We start from the raw sequence: 9,145 nt of genomic DNA on the forward strand, positions 1-9,145 counted from the left end.
GGCGCCTGTAACCCAGCTACACAGGAGGCTGAGGCAGGAGAATCGCTTGAACCCAGGAAGTGGAGGTTGCAGTGAGCCAAGTTCGTCCCACTGCCACCCTAGCCAGGGGGACAAGAGTGAAATTCCATCTCCAAAGAAAAAAAAGAATCTAAAAATAATTTAATTTACTACACCCCAGTAAAAATATTTTGAAAGTATAAACTTCAAAATATACTATTCGTAATAGCAACAAAAATATAAAATACCTAGGAATAAATCATAAGGTGCTGAGAAAGTATTTGAAAAAAGTATATTTTACTAAAAGATATTACAGAAAATTAACTTATAAAAACTTAAAATTAACAGAGACATGTTTTATGTTCACGCAAAAGAAATATCAATAAAACAATACTGTCAATTTTTTAAATCAAATCTATCCATAAACGTAATGCAATTTTAATAAAAATCTTGTTAGGGTTTAATCAGTATTTGGTATGATTCTAAAAATGCACAGAAAAGATCAAAGAGCCCTAAAGAAGTGAGATAATTTTGAATAAGAAAAGTCGGGTGGGTGTGCTTGTCCTACCAGATGTTAAGACTTACAAAGCTTTATTTTAAGAAGACAGTGTGGAACAAGAGACAGACAAATAGAACAATAGTAAATAAATGAGTCCAAGAATTGACTCATAGACCTATAGAAAGTTAACAAATGACAATGTTGGCTTTTCAGATAAGTGAAGACAAATCTTTTAAAAAAGTAAAACTTTTGAGTTATTCAGAATAAGATAAAAGAGTATTAAGAGAGTATTTAAATATTGCAGATAAGAGGAAGAATTTCTTAAACAAGAGAAATAAAGAACAAAGGCTAAAGAAAAGGATTGACAAAATTGACTGTGTGATAACTCCAAATGCCTGTGCAGCAAAAGACTATAAAATGTAAACAAAACAAAAACCTAGGATAGGCTACAGAAGAATATTTGGAATGTGAAAAAGTAATGAAGTAAGTGTTCCAAATAGAGGTTTGAAACTATAAATCAAAAAAAAAAAAAAGAAAAAGAAAACTCAGTAGAAAAATGGAAAAATATATAAAAAGGCAATTCACAGAATAGGAAAGACAAATGGCCAATAAACACATGAAAAAATGTCCAACCGCTCTGGAAAACAGTGAAATGCAAATTATAATCACAAACAGGTACAATGTTTTAGCCCTAAAATAGAGAAAAATATAAGCCGTCGAACACTCGCAGATGCAGGTGAGGATACGGAGCAGCAAACAGGACTTCTTGTCACTGATGAGGAAATGTAAATTGTTTTAATCATACTGGAAAACAGTTTGTTAAAATCCGGCATATATGAGTTGTGTATAAATTTTGTCCCAGCAATTCCACTCCTAAACATATATCATACAGATTAAGAAGGCATGTACAAGAATGATTATAATAGCATTGTGTGTTATGGCAAATAACTGGAAACTGAAATGTTTTCAATAGGAGAATGAGTGGATAAACTGGGGCATATCCACCAAAAGTAATACAAATATGAATAAAAAATTAGTCATCAAGCATTAGTATATAGCCTTGGATGAATCTCACAAATACTATGTTGAGAAGGAAAGAGCAAATTGTCCATGAATTTTCCAGAATGCCATAATTTAGGGAGCATTTAATGGCATGAAGGAGTGTACTACATATACTTTAAGATACAAACACATGTAGTAAAGGACAATGAAATGTATAGGAATGAGAAACCTATGTTTCATGTATTTATTTATTTATTTATTTATTTATTTATTTATTTATTGAGCAGTAACTGAGTCCTGGGGAGAGAAAATAATTTAATCATTGCTATCTAGTTAATGACAGAATTAGGACGAAAAACCATGGATCTGACTCAAACTCTGCTGATTTAATATTTCTTATTACTAAGGAATGTTAGAGAATGAGATTGTTTAGTCTCTTTTGCAGTTAGGAAAATTGATTCTGAAGGAAGTTTAATTGACTGCTTACGGTATCAGAATCAGAAAATAGATCAGCTTTTTTTGTATCCTGACATAGTCAATAAAAAGATTTGTCAGTAAAAGTGGCTCAAATGACCGTAATTTTATAAACCTGGGTAAAGGCAAGCGTGATATATTCAAGTTCCCAGAGGGAAATTGCCTGATTGAAAACGGCCACTGGCTGATTCTGATATATTGTTTCCCCTTGCCAATGATAGAACGGTTTAGGGGGAAATCTTTTTACCCATGGAATTAAACAGTTCACCTTCAGTTCAGAACAGTTGTACACATATTTTTGTTGTTCATGTTAGGTACTGGGCATGTATGAATTAGATGACACATATTAGTGAAAACTGTGTCTGTGTTTGCACACACAGTTTTTTTAAGTTGATGACAGAAGAGTGCGTTAGCTACAAATATTCAACCTTGTGGGGCTTAAATATATTAGTGGGCGGTGTTGGCAAACTGTTTAAGTAAAATCCACCTGTCAAGGCAGAGGTCAAAATTCCAAAGAGGGGACAGTATGGCCTCCAGATAAATGAGAGAATTTATCTGTTATAGGTTTGTATGTATCAGGTGGTGTCCATAGTAGCCACCTATCATTTTATACATTAGACAATATCCAGCAGAGAGAATGAAACCTTCAGGAGCAGAAAAATTTCACCAAGACTCTTTTCACTTAATTACTGAGACAAAATCCACCTTCTTTCTCATCTCCTTATAAATCCATTAACTCTAAGACTTGTCTTGATATCTGAGGGGTCTCCCTTCTTCCCCCATGTCAACTGAGCTAATCTACCTTCTTTTGTTTTGGTAATTAGGAATGGAGATAGATGGGTAATAAACACACCTGTTTAGGTGTTCTAAGAAGTTCTCAGGCAAATTTACAGGTATAGAAGAAATTATGTAGAAATCTTTAGAATTAAAAAACAATTCAAACTCAACAAAATTAGTAAATCTAGCAGGATTTCTGGAATCAAGAGAACAAACATAGGAACAACATAATCTTTTTGCCCTCAGGTTCTTACTACTATAGAGAGAGAATAGACTATGCGAGGTTTCAACCATCTTTGTAACATTGGGTGTTGCACACCCAATTGTTAATAATGCTATTATTTATGCATTTTTGTATATTAAAACTATTCATAGCTTTTTATCTCAAAAGATACAGGTAATGAAATGAACCACAGAAATATGTCAGAACTATTTTATAGTTTTTTTCTCAAAAAGATACAGGTAGTAAAATGAACCATAGGAAAGTCTAATCTGATGTTTTTATTTATATTCTTAAGTAGTAACTGAGCAGTAACTGAGCCATGGAGGGAAAAAGTAACAGAATCAATGCTTTCTAAATAGTTAATGACAGAATTAGGACTAAAAATCAACATCCCTGGCTTAGTGTGATAGAGAAAAGTATAGAGTGGTGATATACAAAGACCATGTAAGCAGTAGTAGTTGTGGAATCTCCAATAAAAATATGAGTGCACCTTTACTCAAGGGAGAGTGCCCTGAAATTTGTAACGGGAACACTGATGATTCTTATGGAGCAGGGTGGTATGAATATAAAGAGGAGCGTGGGCAGATGTTCCCTTACTCCACAAGAAGCTTCCTCTTCACTGGAAACCTGTCAGGGGTCTGTCTTGGGCCTTACGGTAGAGTTGATGAGAGTAGTGGGACAGGAACCAAGAGCATCCTGTAGGAAGGACACTTTACACTGATCCCTTAATTTGACAGAAGCTTAAGAAAAGACAGAATATCAAGGCCTCAGTTAGTTGCAGCCTCTGAACCCCAGAGTCCCACCCAGGAAGCAGAGGAAACCATTATTTGTAAAGCAATCTGCTCTATCCATTCCTTAGCAACTATTCTTTAAGCCACTCTAAAAAAGACAGGCTTTGGATTAAAAAAAAAAAAATAAAAAAGACAAAGTTCAGTCAAAACCAGGGAATAAGTTAACCAAAAATAAACTGGAAAAACATTAAATGGTTATATTAAGAGGCAGAAGTCCAAATGCACACAGCGGGGCCCCAGCTAAAGTTACAGATGATTTTATTCAAAACATCGACCTAGAAAAACTAACTCTTTAGGGCTACCACTAACAGGCAGACTCACTCCAGGGGACTTGGGATTCTGTAATCAAAGCTGACCAATTGTCACATCACTATAGTGTCAACAAAAGAGGGGAATTTAATAAGGCATGGCTCAAACATACTGACACCCATCTCTGACTTAAAATAAATTACAAGAGCTTGCTAATATTCTCAACTAACTACCAAATGATATTGCCTTACTATATTTACAGATTCTAAGACTGGGTGTGATGTGCTATCTAGATAATGATAATCTAAACACCGTCAGCAATGTTAATGCTTTAACATTACCATTCAAAATCACCTTCCATACATTCCTTCTAAAAATTAATAAAACACTTTAAGCATTCAAAAATGATATCACAGAAATCTACTTTACCTCTCATTGACATTAAGCAGATGCCAACATGTACTATTTGCAATAGATGTCTTTGCATTTTTAAAGAAATATTTTTAAAAATACATTTTTCCACTTTTTTCCCCAAGTAAACATTATTTGGAAGTTAGTGTTTGTCATTCCCACATTTGCTTCATTAATACATGTGCTATAACAATCAATTTCTGAATTTCTCATGATGGGTATATACATTTCTATTTCATATATTGTAGATATATATTTTGAGATGCATACAGATTCAAATTTTTCTCATATTCAGATGAATTATTTATTTCACTATAATGTAGTTACTATTTTTGATAACACCTTTTATTATTTTTATCTTTGATGATAATTATAATATTCTTGATTTATTCTTTTCCTGATCTTTTTTCTTTTATGCAGAAGAACTATTATAAAGGCCTCAATGGCAAATATATATAATGGTTTTAATAAGATAAGTATATAGGGGTTATTTGTACTGTATCAAAGGACCTTAAATCTGTAATATGAATTTCACTGGCTTTTAAGAATGACATTAGTCTAGAAGCTTGCCTGATGGTATATTAGTAGGACTCAATCAATTACAGATAATGGTCATTAATTCCTGGAAGAGATGTGGCACAATATCTCTTATGACTACTGTGTCTTAGCTCTGACAAGTTGCTTAACTCTGACAAGCAGTAAACATAAGCAAGAAATATACTTACTGCTTTCTCAACTTAAGAAAGCAGTAAACATATTTCTCTCCTCTAGCCTGGGATATTCTTAATTCTGTGTTTATTTTCCTAGTGTATTTATTTGCTTTTTTGTTAGACAGGATGGATGATCTCTTAGGGACCACTGCCACTTTAAAATAATTAACAGTGAGTGGGATTGCCATCTGGGAGAATAGTAACTACTACCAGCTATCATGAAGTACCTCCCAGACCCTGGATATATTCCCCGCTGCCTGGGTAAGTTCTGTGTTACTGGGCAAATAGAATGCAAACAGTATCCAGTAAGACATTGTAGCAGGGGTAAACACCCCCTACTCAGATGTTGCTATAAAGACTAATACTCTCCATATCTCTTTTCTGACAACTAAATAGGAGGTAACTTGAGCCTTGATGTGACGAGTGTCGTCTCCAGACTAACAGCTTCAGCTTTGCAGCCCCAGCTCTACTAAATCAAAGCCTGCATTTTAATAAGATCCCCACGTTATAGTTTGAGAATTGATGACCTGGCATGGTGACTCTCGCTTATAATCCCAGCATTTTGGGAGGCTGAGGAGGGCAGATCATGAGGTCAGGAGTTTGAGACCAGCCTGGCCAATAGAGTGAAACCCTGTCTCTATTAAAAATACAAAAACTTAGCCAGGTGTGGCGGGCGCCTGTAATCCCAGCTACATGGGAGGCTGAGGCAGGGAGAATCGCTTTAACCCAGGAGGTAGAGGTTGCAGTGAGCCGACATCATGCCACTGCGGTACAGTCCAGCCTGGGTGACAGTGAGAGACTCCTTCGCAAAAAAAAAGAAAAAAAAAAAAAAAAAAAGAGAACTGAATTGATGATCTAGAGGGAATACGTGTGACATGTAGATGGAACATAATACATAAGCATGAACATAAACATAAATAAGCATGAACTATTAGGAAAATTGTAGCTGGAGGTCTCTTTTTCTCTTCACACATCCTAGTAAGTGCCTGTTGTGAGTGGTAGCAGCAGCGGCGGCAGAATTAATGATAGTAGGAGTAGTGGCAGCAGGAGTCATCATAGTAAGAGATGCCAGAGACATGGGCAAGAATTCCATTATGAAGAGTTGAAGGTCATTGTCAAGGTTCTGATGGAATTTAACGGGAGAATGATGTTTGGAATGTATTTGCAAAGATCATTGTAGTAGCAGAATTCTGATAAGATGGAGGAAAGAAAAGTCAGAGTGAGGCAGACCATTAGCAGATAATTGTCATAATCTTGATACTAAATGGAGACCAGAATTAAGGTAGTGACTGTGAAGATTTAAAGAAAGGGTGATTATTTAGAAGAGAGAATTCACAGGCTGAGTGACCCATTGGAGGAAGGAGATGAGGAAGATGGAGTCATCAAGAATGACCCTAAGTTCCCACTAGCTGAGGTTGGGTCTCCCAGGAAGAAGATACGGCGGCAGAGATTTTTTAAGAGGGTGAGGGAAGAAGTGGAATTGGGCAAAGGGAGATGTGGAAGTGTGATGTGGTGGCAGTGGAGGCTACATGGATCTCTGGAAGTGCAGTGGCCCATCAGAGTTGTCCCAAGTAGAGACAAGGAGGGTGAGCCTTTTTTCTCCATATTTAGTAATCACTGGATGTGGGCTACCCCAGGAAGGAGACACAAGCTTGGGTAAAAGAGATTCCTTTAGCTAAAGGCATTTCCTGGGGAAGTACACATCAACGAGTTGCCAGCATTCCTGTAGCAACAGGCGAAATGCAGGCCTCAGTGTTAGGGGTGAGATTCAGCTGGCACAGCCCAGAACACACTCTTCTTGTCTTCTGTGTTCAGGTTGGTGATTTTAACATGCATTAAAACAAAAGGGCTCAGAAGAAGAGACAGATGTGTTAATAAAGATGTGTTAATAAATGGACACGTTTGATTTGATTAACACATTAGAGTTGATAATAAATGTATTAGATATAGGGACCACAAATTCACAGAGAGATCTGGAATTGTAGATTTAGGAAGCTTCAGTCTGTAAATGTCAGTTAAAGCCATACTTAGTGCTGAAATTGCATACAGTTAGAACACTGAATACAGAAACTTGAAGAACAACATCATTTCAGTCAGGAGTACCAAAAAGAGCTTTTACGGAAACAGAAGCAGTAAATGGCATAGAAGCTGAACCTAAAATATTCAGTGAGTCTCCTGTGCTTTGAAGGGCACCAGCAGTGTAACGAAGGCTATTTGTAAGGGATTTGGCATTGTGCCTACCAGTGGCTTCAGTGAGTGAGAGCAGGGTCAGTGGAGTGACAGGTAGTGAGGACTTGTAGATAAACTGGGTAGATTACTTTTTCAGTAAATACATTGCTCATATTGATTGCTAGAACTAAGAAAGCAGTAATAATTGGGGAGTTAAGGAAGAGATAATTGGAAGAGAGGTGAATGTATCATTTAGGGTCCTGGCAGGGAGGAGATGGCAAACTCAAATTGAATAATTAGAGGCACGTTCATTAAAAGACAACTTTTAAAGGTATAAATTAGGTGAAAGGCAGGCCATGCAAGGACCCTGTATTAATCCATTCTCACACTGCTATAAGGACATACCTGAGACTGGGTAATTTATAAAGGAAAGAGGTTTAATTGAGTCAAAGTTCCACATGGCTTGGGAGACCTCAGAATCATGGCAGAAGGCAAATGAGAAGCAAAGACATGTCTTATATGGCGGCAGGCAAGAGAGTGTATACAGGGGAAATCCCCTCTATACCAACTCTCAAAACACCAACTCTCATGAGATTTATTCACTTATCATGAGAACAGCACAGGAAAGACCCACCCCCATGATTCAGTTACGTCTCACAGGGTCTCTCCTACGACATGTGGGAATTATAGGACCTACAATTCAAGGTGAGATTTGGGTGGAGACACAGCCAAACCGTATCAGACCCCAAGGCTATTAAGATTTATGGTCATTAGAGAGAGACTGAGAGAGAGAGAGAGAGAGAGAAATGGAGGAGGTGGGAGGGAAAGAGGAGGAGAAAGAGATATTTATTGATTTGTGTTAAGAGGGTGGCCTGACATTAGCTGTGACCCCTTTGGTTGAAGGATTTAGTCAATCTATATCATCCAGGATTCTCCAGATGATCCTCCAGGAGAAGCAAAGGGACATTAAATACCTGATCCCACACTCCTTCCTTCCTTTATTCTTTTTTTTTTTTTTTTTTTGGTGTTCTCCATTCAAACTAAGTTGAAGTCAGAAGGCAAAGGATCCTTTGACGTACTCCATTCAGAGCAGAAGGAGAAGAATGCAGAGTGAATCTGCAGGGACAAAAAGAAGATGCAGCACAATGGAGACACGGTTTAATGCCACAGGGGACCTGTGCTCTTTTCCTCTCTCCTATGTAAAGAGAATTTCCTCCATCCAAGTAAAACTGATGGGATCGGTCAGATTTCTAGACAACAGATATAAATAATTAGCTCTGTGAAGAATGAGAATTATTCCTACGACTATGAAAACGATAAACCTACCTTCAATTTATAATCTTAGAAAGATTCAGGGAAATGAACAATCTGTGATACAGTAAAATGCACCAAAGAGACTATACATTCTTAATAATATGTCTATTATGATAGTAGATTATAGAAAAAAAACAGTGTTAGAGTTTTATGTTTGCCAATTGCCTCTTTGTTTTGTGGGTTTTGGGTTTTTTGTTTTTTGTTTTGTTTTGTTTGTTTTTGGTCTGAAGAAATGGAAAGCAGAGAAGCTTGGAGAGTTACCAGGACTGAATTTCTTCACAGTCAACAATTGGCTCTTAAACTTGCAAAATATTTGGAGCATGTGTTTTTCTTTGCTTGTTAGTTTTCCCACACTACAGATTTTCTAGATTTTGCTAATCCAAGTGCCTGGCTCATTTTTCCCTCAGCATCCTTATGCATTTCCTCCACAGATCAAATTCCCTGCCTAAATTAGTACACATTTTTGTTCTTGAAGAAAGAACCAAATCAGAAAGAGAATCAAAATAGGCCGATATTGTCTTGGCATGAA

At 36.7% G+C, this 9,145-nt stretch overlaps 1 long non-coding RNA gene across 1 annotated transcript; it reads left to right on the forward strand.

Annotated features, from left to right (window-relative positions):
- Nucleotides 1-6,352: 6,352 nt before the first annotated feature.
- On the forward strand, nt 6,353-8,586 carry LOC113224759. The gene is made up of 2 exons (XR_003309358.1): nt 6,353-6,415; nt 8,348-8,586. It is a non-coding gene; the product is annotated as an uncharacterized LOC113224759 (long non-coding RNA).
- The last annotated feature ends 559 nt before the right edge of the window (nt 8,587-9,145 follow it).

Source organism: Piliocolobus tephrosceles, chromosome 7 (assembly GCF_002776525.5).
Source record: "Piliocolobus tephrosceles isolate RC106 chromosome 7, ASM277652v3, whole genome shotgun sequence".
In the NCBI taxonomy this organism is placed as follows: Eukaryota; Metazoa; Chordata; class Mammalia; order Primates; family Cercopithecidae; genus Piliocolobus; species Piliocolobus tephrosceles.